This window comes from Stenella coeruleoalba, assembly GCF_951394435.1.
Source record: "Stenella coeruleoalba genome assembly, chromosome: 6".
Taxonomy (NCBI): domain Eukaryota; kingdom Metazoa; phylum Chordata; class Mammalia; order Artiodactyla; family Delphinidae; genus Stenella; species Stenella coeruleoalba.
In genome coordinates this window covers 83,171,416-83,183,904 of record NC_137151.1, presented here as the reverse complement: position 1 = coordinate 83,183,904, position 12,489 = coordinate 83,171,416, and the positions used below count along the sequence as shown (strand labels likewise).

Here is a 12,489-nt window from a genome sequence, read left to right as displayed (position 1 = left end):
TTTTTTTTTCCCAAATGATTGAAGATTGTTTTTGTTTGGGATTCTAGAAAGCCCTCAGGTTGATATTCCTGAGAATTTAGTTTTAGTTAATTAAAATAAATAGCATTAGGCAAAAACCTCTCAAAACACAGAGGAAGATTTCCAGGATAAGAACCAATAATTCAAAAGGAGCTGGGACTCATGTAGGTTAATGAGAAAATAGAATTAAGTTTATAAAAATTTCAACGTGTATGCAGATTTTCCAAAATGAATTCTTGAAATATACATGTGTACAAACTTATTTTTTCTCCTATAAGAAAGTTGCATTACCTTTTGCAACTTCTGTATATTTTGATTGTTTTTGGCAAGGAAGCTGGACTCCAAATGTCTCATTCCACCACCTAAACTGTGTTCTTGTACTAGACAAGTATTCACTAAAACTTTCTGGATAAATAAATACTGGTTAAATGGATTAAATAATGCCTCCATTCCTTTTTCCAGATTGACTAATTTATTTGGATTAACTTTCAGCAGCAATTTAAGGCAACTTTATTTGTCATCTCCTAGTATATTTCATCCCACCCAAAAGTGAAGGCTCATAGTTCATCTTTTCCTATACATTAATGAGTAGAGAAACTGAGGCACATATCCTTTACTAAAGTAAACAACCTAGTTAATGTCTTCTTGTTCAACCTAAATCTTACCCTCTACAGCTTAGCAAATGTTCTACATTCTTCTCTGATCTCAACACCAGATAACCCAATGTGTTAGCACAAAAAAAATGTTCCATAGCTATCTGGGATTGAACAAATAATGAAAAGTCTTTTGAAAACTCTAAATCTTCTTTCTTAAAACATGTTTTAAGAAAGAAATGTTTTAAGAAAATAATGTGTGTTCCTTTCCTTTATAGATATCTTCTTTTCCTCTACATAAGGGTGTTTTAATTTGATCTCCATTCATTTACTTATTAAGGGTAATAACTTCTCAGAAGCACTGAGAAGTTATTACCCTTAATAACTTTACAGTTATTCTAAATAACTGTATTTATGGTTATTTACTTTAAATACAGGTCAAAATCGTGGCTTTTGGCTTTACAGGTCAAAATCTTGGATTCCATTTTTTGTATTTTTCTTGTCCAAACATAGGATAATGAAATATCCCTAGTTTAGTTCTGTAAATATTCTCTTATAATATAACAATAACTCTTTTTAGTTACATAATAACTCTATAATTACAAAACAACTCCACCATCTAAAGCTGCTAACACAAACAACTAATATTCAATTCAATTAACAAATTAATTCAACAAATTTTTAATGAGCATCTACTATGATCCTGACTACTATTCTAGAATATCAGGATATATCAATGGACAAGCCAGAACAAGTTGTATCTGTCCTTATAAAGCTATAAATCTATCATGAAGAGACACAAAATAGACACAAATACAATAATATAGTAGGTTCAAAAGTGCTAAATACCACATTAAAAGAAAAAAAAGCAGGAATTGGTAGATGGAGGGTGACAATTTTTTGTAAGGCGGTCAGAGTAGGCTTCATGGAGAAGGTGACATTTGAGCTAAGACTTGAAGGAGATGAAGGAAATCTGAAATGTGGGTACTACATGTTGCTCGGAATTTGTTACTTAATTTATCTCCAGACTACATAAAAGTCATGATACTACCCATTTGAAGAGAGAAATAGCTAGGCAGATTTTTGGTTCTCTTCTTTATTTCAAGCAATGTCATTGCTGGAGAGAGATTAAGCAGACAGACTTCATTCAAAACAGTTCGAAACCTTTCATGTATTTAGGCAGGCATTTCATACATTTGGCATAGCACAAATTGTACTTAATTATTCATTTAGGATCAATATTTGAGAATAGAACTAGGGTTTGCTATAGATATTACTACTAAAATTTCTAGTGTTTTCAATATAAGGCAGGCTCAATTCTCTGTGTGGTGTTTTTACAGCTAGTCAATAGTTTGAGCCTTTGGTTGGAGAAAAAAAACTATGTCAAATGCATTAGCAGACTGAAAGTTGGTTTTCCAGACAAAACTGTAGATGAGCATTGCATGTGCACTGTGTATAATTTTAGTTTCACATTTTGGCCACAATCATTTGGATTTCCCAATGATACATGGAAAGAAACTTAAGTAATACCTAATATAAAAGATTTTCCTTTTTATTTTTTCCATTTTAAGTAAAGGAAAAACAGCAGTTTTACTAGTTAACTGGAAAGCCTTTGCATATGAGATTGAGAAACATTTCATGACTGTATTGAAGAAACTAACTACCTTTGTACAGTTTGTCTAATCTCATTATTTGTATGTTTCACTGACATACTATGTATACATTGTCTTCTTTTTACTTTCTCAGATTTCAAGATAAGCTTTCAAAATTAATTGTTATTATATTGCTTTAGAATATTAAATATGATTGTCCTAGTGGAACAGAAATTTAACTCAGCTCAAATAATCATCAAATGGCTACTTTTGTTCAATTGGTACAAAAAAATAGAGAAGGGCACAAAAAAAGTACTAGTTTGAGTAACCATCCTAAAAAGGGATTTAAATTCAGAGGGCTCATTGGAAAGTGAAAGTGTATAAGTGGATTGAAGAAACAAAAGATGCAAAGCTTCACAGGCCTGCTCCATACTCACCCACCCTCTCTCTCACAGACCTTGAGGCTGCAGTGGAAAAATTTTGTCAAAGTATGTAACAGATCCCCCTCAGCTATCCCTGGTGGCTTCATATGTATCTTATTTTTTAAATGTTGGGGATCAGATAAGGAAAAAGAAATGATCAATGTGGAATTGTTGGCATTGAGTCAGAAGGCTCTAAAGGAAGAGCTGAATACCCTTCATCATCTCTCCATTGTGTGGATAAACAGTGCCTGAGCGCAGAAGGAAGGGAGAGATTTCCTTGGAACATTCTCTGGAACTGAGTCCAGCAGCTGGGGCTGTGCTGTGCATTGGTAAAGGCAGCATCTGTGCTCTGGTCCAGAGGGACCAGTGGAGCTGCTCTGCTGCTGCTTCTCTTGTCCCATAAAGCGTTCTCTGCCCACTTCATGAGGACACCAGCTGACTGTGCCATGATTCTAACCCTTCAAAAACTTTTACAATTAGAGAAACTTTAAATTATGTTAACCCAGACCTTCATAACCAGCAAAGGGACCTAGACCAACTGGGCCAGGAAGGCTGAAGGGCTGCTATAGCTTTTTGAAAATTTTTTCAAAATGTGAGCGGCTATGACGGACACAGTTTTCTTCCTTTCTGGCCACACAGAAGTCTAGATGTCAGGGGCATACTTAACAAGAACAATCAAGTGACCCATTTCCCTATCATTCAAAATAGGGGTCCTCAGTGCACATCCTCTTTGGGAAGTTTAGGGAAGGAGGAATGAGAGCTTCATGTGCTATCTTTTTAATAAGCACGTTGATGAACTAGTCCTTTCTTCCTTCATTCACTCACTCATTCACCCACACAGCAAATATGTTTATCAAAGACTAATTATATGACATTGGATGTGAAGGTTACTGAGATGAACACATGTCTGGCTCCCAAGGAGCTCACAGTCCAGTGAGAGAAAATGGTCGGAACAAACACTTGTTTGAATAAGAGATTTAAAATTTCTGTGATATGCGAGCACATTATTTCTACAAGGAAGATCTTTAGTTAATGTCTACAGAATGTCCAGCATGGGCTTAGGAGCGTTTATTTCATATCTTTTTCAAAATTTTTAGGTAGACCCCAATAATTTAATATTAAAAATAGAATCACATCTCTCTTGGACAGTCAAAGGTTTCAATAAGGCCATTTCTATACAGACTTTTTTGCACAAGTATAATTATATGAAGGAATGTAGCCCTAGGGTGTGGGCCATAGTTGTCAAGCAGCAGCAGTTCTGATGTCTGAGTTTCTAATTATCTATTATAATAAGATGGTGGATTTGTTCTGCCATCTAGTGATTAAGAACTGAATTCTTACAAATAAATTTAAAAGCACCTAATCTTTGTGAGAAGACAAATCTCTGAGGATATATGAGAAACACAGGACATTGAGTTACTCTCAAACAAAACATGGTCAGATAAAATACATCTCTTTTCTCTAAGAGATTAGTGCCAAGATGTTTGTGGTAATGACTTTGCAATGGATTGGTTTAATTTGTTGGAACATTTGATAAGGGTGAAAGAATCATGTAGCTTGGAAGATAAAATTTTTGGAAGTTACAACACCATGGAAGATTACAAAATAATGGCAATACAATCAGATATCTATAGGCTTCCTCAATTTTAGGAAAATTAAAGAAACATACATAGAAAAAATACAAGTTTCAAAGTATTTTGATTTTGGAATTCTTTTTCAGATTTTATAAGAAATAATTTTTAAACTTCTGGACCTTCAATTAAGGTTAATGTCAGCTTGCATTATTTTATGATTTCTATAGAGGAATCAGGAGGGTGGTATTGACCCTCTCAGAATGTCATATGAGAATTCTTACTTAGTTATTTTTTAATAATATTGTCATTCATAAAATAATTATGTCATGACTACTTTACTGTAAATTGGCTGCAATTTTGCTTCCTATTTTACTTTTCTTTTTCATTTAAATAAACATCTTTGTAGAAAACAGAAGGGGCAACCTAATCATAAGGTACACAACTACCACGTACAAACTTGAGAACTGCAAGACACCCTGTATTTTCTACCCAGTGTTTCTTTGTACATGTCTTTCATTCAGACACGAAAAATTAGAGTTCACTGAGTTTTTGTGCCCTCTGTGATGTGCATGGATTCTGTGCCGGGGAAGAGAGGGCAGGTTTTAGCAGCGAATGTGGTTTTTCATCTCCTTGCCATTTAAAAGCACTCCAACTAACTTTCCACATCATATTAAATTTAATTATAAATTCTCAGGGAGAAAAGAACCAGTGATGACTCAGAGTATAAAACTAACTTTTAACACTGTCATTTAAAGCAAGTAATATAGTGCCCGTTGGATTGAGGTCATGCTGTCTTAAACTTTCAGGAAGAAACTGACCTTCTGTGAGTTAACACAGACTGAGAGAATGTGTCTTTTTATTCCAACCATGAATGAGCCACAGAGAACAGGATAACTCACGCCTGAAGAGTCTCTCACATATTTTAATGATGTTTAATCAACAACATCATTGTATGTCATCTCGTTTTTTGTTTTTCACATTCACTACTTCCCCATATATAATTGTTTCATCAGTGAAATTGAGATCTACTTCACAATGATAGTATATATTTTTGAGAACGGAATAAATATACTTCCAATATTTTGCACATGCAGTCCTAGGCACATACCCACTTAACCCTCAGTAGATACGTGTGAACACTTTTACCTCCCAGGGTGGGGGAAGGGAGAAGCAAGCTAACAGAACTTGTGGTGTATCTCATTTTCAGTCAATGGTATTCAGTGCTTGTGATTGGATATTTCTTTCTCAATCAAAAAATTTAATGAACAAAGTTATTCTTTTTTTACTTAATGGAGTAGTTCGATGGACTATGGGTGTAAGTCCATTTCTATATAGGTTGTGTTTTGTGAAAACATTCACCATGGAACTACATTGTTTCAAAGTGATTTTTCTTCTAAAAGTAACACTGCTTATTTGATGTACAAATTTCTTATGTTTTCCAAAATAGTTCTGCATGAAAGCATATTAAAGCAGGATACTTATTTTCTCCTTAGTTTAAAATGCCTATAGTAATGCTGGATAGACAGAGCCAATATTGTTTTATTGAGTAGCTATATATTATGTGATAAATATCTTTTGATGAAAATGAAACAGATTAGAAACTTCGTGCTCTTCTTATGAATAACACAGAAGCCAGGATGTGGTGTCATGCTCTGAAAACAATTTTCCATTTACCAAATATGTGATGAAAGACTAAATATGTGAGGCAAAGTATTCCATAGAGCAGTGAGAAGAATGCTATCCAAGAAAAACTTTCTGAAGTTAAGAAGATGGATATTTGGACTAATGTCTTTAAACTGAAATCATTTTCATCCGTAGTTCTATATTAGCATTGGACTATATTTATTGTGATAAATATATAAATATAACTAAATATATTTCAAAAACTAATTGTAAATGCATTTTTAAATTTTTAGTTTTATTTTTGTAAAGTGCAAAGTTAGTGCTGGTGCAGTTAAATTAGTGAGCCATAATTTAGATTCATTCATTCATTCATATCCACCCATTGAACAAGTATTTGTTGGATGTTGGCTCTATGCAAGGTATGATGTCAAGGTTTAGAAATACCGTGACAAACAAGACACACTAGTTCTTACCTTCATAAAATTTACTGTCTAGTGGTGGAAATAAGAACATAAACAAGGAAAAAAAATGAATACTAATTGTGATAAATCTTATGAAGGCAGTGATTTTTGCCTAGCCATTCCATTTTAGTAAATATTTAATTACCTTGCATATAATACAAAATGAATGAATCACTGGATGGATGGGTGAATGGGTTCTTTAAGGAGTTCTGTGAAGCATTTCAATTCGGTGAAGGAAGTCTACTTTTATAGGGTAGTCAGAGAAGAATTGTGGGGGGCAGGTGACAATTAAGCAAACCATGATAGTGAGCTATCAGAGTCTGAGTTGAGGGATGGAAAGGTAGTGCTAGGCAAAGGGGTCAAGTTGTACAAGGACTGGGAGGGAGGGCCTTTGGGCTTGAAAAAGGAGCTTTGAATTGAAGTAGTTGGAAAGCTCCTGAAGGAATTAAGCAAAGATTATATGATCCACATTATGTTTTAAAATACTATAGTTTTGTTTCTTAAGAATCACAAAGTTAAAGATGTAATATATGTGTTTATTTTATAGTAAATGTATAAGAGAACTACGATGTGTATAACTGTGTTTATGTTTTCCAAATCTGCATTAAATTTTTATCTAGATATAAGAAAAGTATTTGGCAGATATTAGGTTATAGCTTACCATACTGTTTTGGTTGTGACTTTCCTTAATTAATTTTTTTTCCTTAATTAATTTTGATGCAAAGATAATGAATGCATTACCTGTATAAGCTTTGCATTTCCACTACAGTTTAGGAAGCACCTTTAGTTTCGGATGTTTAGTGGAAATCTATTCCATGAAATGGGTCACCATTATTCTTTTTTACCTTAATGTTTAAAATGAATTTAAGTTTTTCCTCATGGTATGAGAATATATATTGTCTTCTGTTGTTGTGGGATTTACTAATGGAAAATTTCTGGTCAGTTTAAAGTCACATAGGGTTCACCAGACACTGAAATTTTGTATTCTCTTTGGAACTGTTCTTTTCCTGCTTTTCAAATGGTTTATTTTGATCCTTCTGACATGATCTTACCACGTTTGGTTATTTGTATCTTCAAAAATGACTTTGGGAAGCCTCTCTGACTTAGTATACTTAACTTTGGATCACTTTTCCCCCCCATCATGCTAGAATATAAGTATCATAATAATTTAATTGTGAATTACATGCTTTGTCTTTAAATACTAATGAAGTAAGTTCATCTGTGTTTTGCCTCCTTAGGAAGTTATTGCTTAGCCCAGAGTTTTTTAGAACCCACAAGATGACTCACCTTCTTAAATATTTCCCAGATTTCAAAATTTCAGAAGATTACTAACCTCCTTTTTTTTCTTCTTATTTTAGAAGGATATGGTGAAGAAATAGCCTGCACTCAGAATGGTCAGATGTACTTAAACAGGGACATTTGGAAACCTGCCCCTTGCCAGATCTGTGTCTGTGACAATGGCGCCATTCTTTGTGACAAGATACAGTGCCAGGATGTGCTTGAATGTGCTGACCCCGTAACTCCCCCTGGGGAGTGCTGTCCTGTCTGTCCACATACAACTGGAAGTAGCAATACCAATTTTGGTAAGAATACTTAGGGCCAACTCAGAACTGGTCCAATGATTCATCTTTATAGTAACAGTGTTTTTTGCTCTCAGAACTCAGCAACCCAAGAAAACAATCAAGCCACTATTCAGTGGTCTTTGGGGTTAATAATTTCTCTCACTCACTTTATCTAACAGTAATGAAAATAAAGTTATTTCTTGTCTTCTTAAAAACCAGGGAATTTTTTTGGCTGCATTTTAAGTGGTTATGTCTAATTTGAGAATTCCTTGTAGTACTTAAGATGGTCATTTGTTACCCTATCCATGCTGGGCGCCTCCAAGATATTTGTTGCTTTTCTGTGAAGTCCATTAATATCTAAGAGGAGATCTAGAAACACATTTCTCTTCCCTGGTGCCAGCTTTGACCTTGGTAATGGAATAATAATTTCTAATGTAATTTATTGCCACAGCACCCTCTATTACAGTGGCTCAGAAATGCAGAATGCTTTTAATGTTGGCTAAGAAAGACGAGAATGAAATGGATTTCCTTGAGAAAACAATGATATAAATTACTGGTTTTTAAAACTTCTTTTTTGGAGAAAAGTGTCTGTGTTTAACATAGCCTGTGTATTTGAGTAACATGTTAGAAAAACTTCCATATAAGAGAAACAAGTTCATATTTATGTGTTTTAGTGAACCAGGTAAGATTAATATTAAACTTTTAGGTTATTTGTTTTAGCAGTCATGAATGGAGACTTGCATGCATCCTTGTCAAGACAGTGCCAAGGCTTTATTTTTTCCCCAAAATTTCACTGCAAATAACAACAAATATGATGAAGTATTCAAAAGTATTTTCATGGAAACATTACACAGTAATTTACCAATTATCCTCTTGGGTATCTTTCAACAGTGACAATTTGCCTGGAATAAATACCCAAACTTAATTTCTAGCCAGGTAATACGGAAGATATAATGGGAAGAATTAACAACAAGACACCAAAGGGCTACCTGAAGTAGATACAATCTGCACAGAATCCCCAGGAGTAAAGCAAAATTAAACCTGTGGGAATAAGCAAGTAGTATGTTGGGACAATGGTGGCAAATATCAAAAAACAGAGCAAAATACACAACTTCCTACAAATAGGTGGTTTACGGAAGCCCAATTTATTCCAAGATGAATAATGAACAAAAAAAAGAGATGACAACAGCATTGATACAAAGATACTATAAGGAAAAATGTAGGACAGTTTAACGAAATTTATGAGATAAAGAACACACTAGTAAATATACTATCACAGAACAGATAAAAATTCTGACCAACCATTTAACCATAAACTAAATAAAACTTAATGAAGTAATTGAAAGAAAGAACATCATAAATTAGAAATACAAAAAGAAGAAATAATGAGTCAATAAGTAGAAGGATAACCAAATCATCATAGGGAAATGAAGATGAAATAGGAAGGTGCACAAGGAGAATTGATACTGCAGAAAATACAATAAGGGATGTAGAAAATAGAAATGAGAAAAGTAAAAATAAAAAATAGGGAAAAGGATTTGAAAGAAAATAATATAGAAGATATGTAAAGGATAGCCCTAAAGAAGAATCCCAAAGAAAAAATAAATGCAATAGAGCAGAACAAATAATGACATAATCCAATAAAACTTTTCTGGAGTAAAATTAAACTTTCATTTTTGATATTGAAAAAGGAAACCAAGTGGCTAAAAAAATTGACCCAGAAGAGTCAGCATAGAGACATATCTTAGTAAAGTTATTAAACTTTAAAGAAAAAGAGTCTTTTGGAAAATCAGTGAAAAAGAATGGATAAATTCTAAAATGAAAAACTATTCAGATTAGTCACAGGTTTCTCCATAGTAATAATATTCAATACCAGAAGAAAGTGGAACAATATCTACATGTTTCTCAAGGAAAACAATATGTGGAACCAAAGTTTAAAGATAAATCCATTCTCTCCTTCAAGTATAAAAGTTATGGAAAAAACAGTAAAACACACAGGAACTCTGGGAATCTTTCCATAAATTTCTTAGGGAAACTAACTATGGGACAAACCCAAGACAACCAAGAGTTAATTGGTGAAATTGTCAAAGAACTGGCATGAGCATTGATATATTTAACTCTAGAAGGAGACTAAAACAAAAGTGCAGTTTAGGGTGACGATGGGAATGTAAATGTTACTGAATCTGACAATATAGAAATAATACAACTAATAATAAATAATGAGAGAAGACAAAAAGGGGCAAAGTAGAGTTGAGTTTGCTAATTCCTCACCTTTAAGAGGCAGAAGTCAAAGAATATCATTCAAAGCTGACAAATCATATAGAAGAAGTATAGTAGCACATTTAACACCACAGAGATAAATACTAGGGCATTTTCTGTCTTAAATTGCGTGCTGGAAGAAAGTGTGGGGGTCAGAGAACAAATAGGAAGCACTGTAATTTTTATCACTGCTCATTTTAATAGAGCTAACAGAAACTGTCTAAATAAAGATATGAGTAATATAAAAGAATAATGTTAAATAGTAGAGCCAATATATGAATCTTCTCAAACATCAGAAAGACTAACATACCAAACAATACAAATGTTCTTGAAAACATTATGAAACATTTTTTTAAAATATAATGAAAAATCTACAGCTATATTCTTAAAAAATTGAAAAAGAAAGAATAAAATTATGTGCATTTAGCATCCATCTCAAAAAATTAGAAAAAGAACAACAAAATAAGCTGAAAATAAGCAGAAGAAATTCATAAGGAAAAAATGAGTTGAAAAGTGAGAAAACTGAAACACAGTAGAAATATGTAAATTCAAAAGACAGTACTACAGGAAATCAACAAAATAAATTAACCATAAAATAAGAAATGGTAATGGGGAAATGACCAAATGAAAACAGAGAACATAAAAGAATAATAAAAGGTTTCTCTGCACAACTTTATGCTGATAAATTTGAAAACCTATATGAAATGGATACCTTTCTAGGAAAATATAATTTGCTAAAACTAGCCCTGGTAAAAGGAGAAAAAGTGAGCACACAGATTTCCCTAGAAGAAATAGAAAAATTTGTAAAGCAGATAGACCTACAAAATGTAGCAGATGATTTCACAATTGTGCTAAACCATTACAAAACAGATTATTTTAATGCTGTTTAAGCTCTTCTAGAACATGCAAAGAGAAGGCATACTTCTAATGACTTGTTATGAATGAAGTACATCCTTGATAGCCAAATGTGGCAAAATTGCACAAAAAAGAAAACTATAATCATATAAATTTACTTAATATTTTTAAATTTATTAAAAAACATAAATAAAATATTAAATCTGTTAGCACATTAAAAGGATAATTAGCCATGAAAAAGTAGAGATTATTCCTTAAGTAAAAGAATAATTCAATATTAGGAAAGCTATTAATAAAAATAATTAATTAAAAATAATTATCTTAGCAGATCTATTAAAAAAAAATCACATGCTTTTCTCCATAATTGAAGACATTTGGCAAAGGCAAATAAATATTCTTGATATAGATACTTAGTAACTTAGTAATAAATGGCATTTCATTAACATAAAAGATTTACATCTCAGCTTAGAAGCTTTATTATATTTAATAATAGAAGCATTACCTTTAATGCTAAGGGCCAACTCAGAATTGGTCCAATGATTCATCTTTATAGTAACAGTGTTTTGTTACAATTGTGTACTTACAAAACCTGAGGGAATAGAGTAAAAAAATACTACAAAACAATTTAGTAAAATAGTGCAGTATAAAATTAATAAATAGATATACTATATACAATTACCTCATAGAATAAATAATAGGAATAAAACTGTCTTATTTATAATAGCAATATATAGGATAAAGTGGCTAAGGATAAACTTCATACAAAATTTGCAAGACCTATCTGAAGAAAACTTTAAAACACTACTAACTCAAATGATGACTTTAATAAATGTAATGTTCTATTATGTTCTTGGTTAGGAAGACTAATAATAGAAAAATTAATAATAGTGACCTCCTGTGAGAAGTGAAATGTGGGAATTAGAGGAAAGGGGACAAGAAGATTTTTCACTGTATAATTGTATACCTTTATTAATATATTTTGGGTTTGTTTTTTTTAACCATGTGAATGAATAGCCTACTCAAAAAAGTATAAAAAACAGAGCATACTGATTGAAGATAATTAGTTATAATTTTAATGGTCAATGTTATAATTTAATGAATTTTAAATACTATATAAAGGATGTTAAGAATAATCACATAACGTCAGAATTTTCCAAAGGGATGTATTATTTTGCCTCCTACGAACATATTGATCCAAAACAACTTTTGAATTATATCTACTGGTGACAGGGAAAGCTGTTTAAGTTAAATTCTGACTCTAAAAATAATTATTGAAATAAATATTTAGGAGATTCTCAGTAACTATATCTGAATAAAATAACATATTTATTCTTTTCTTTTTATAGGTAGAGGAAGAAAGGTAAGTTTTACTTTGCATAGTTTCATTTTTGTAAATTTTTAAAATTCTAACGCTATCCACATAGGACTGTGCTTTGAAGTGTTTGAAAACCTTTTGTAAAGTATAAAGTACCACACAAATATAAATATATGAGCACAGTTTAACTACTTTGATTATAGATTATAGATGCC

The 12,489-nt window shown here is 32.3% G+C and overlaps 1 long non-coding RNA gene across 2 annotated transcripts in view; it reads left to right on the top strand.

Moving 5' to 3' along the window:
* Positions 1–9,830, top strand: part of LOC307188225 — a 291,691-nt gene extending 281,861 nt beyond the window's left edge. For both annotated transcript variants that reach the window (XR_013828850.1, XR_013828851.1), the window contains exon 5: positions 7,642–9,830. This is a non-coding gene — a long non-coding RNA (uncharacterized lncRNA). The remainder of the gene's footprint in view (positions 1–7,641) is intronic.
* The last annotated feature ends 2,659 nt before the right edge of the window (positions 9,831–12,489 follow it).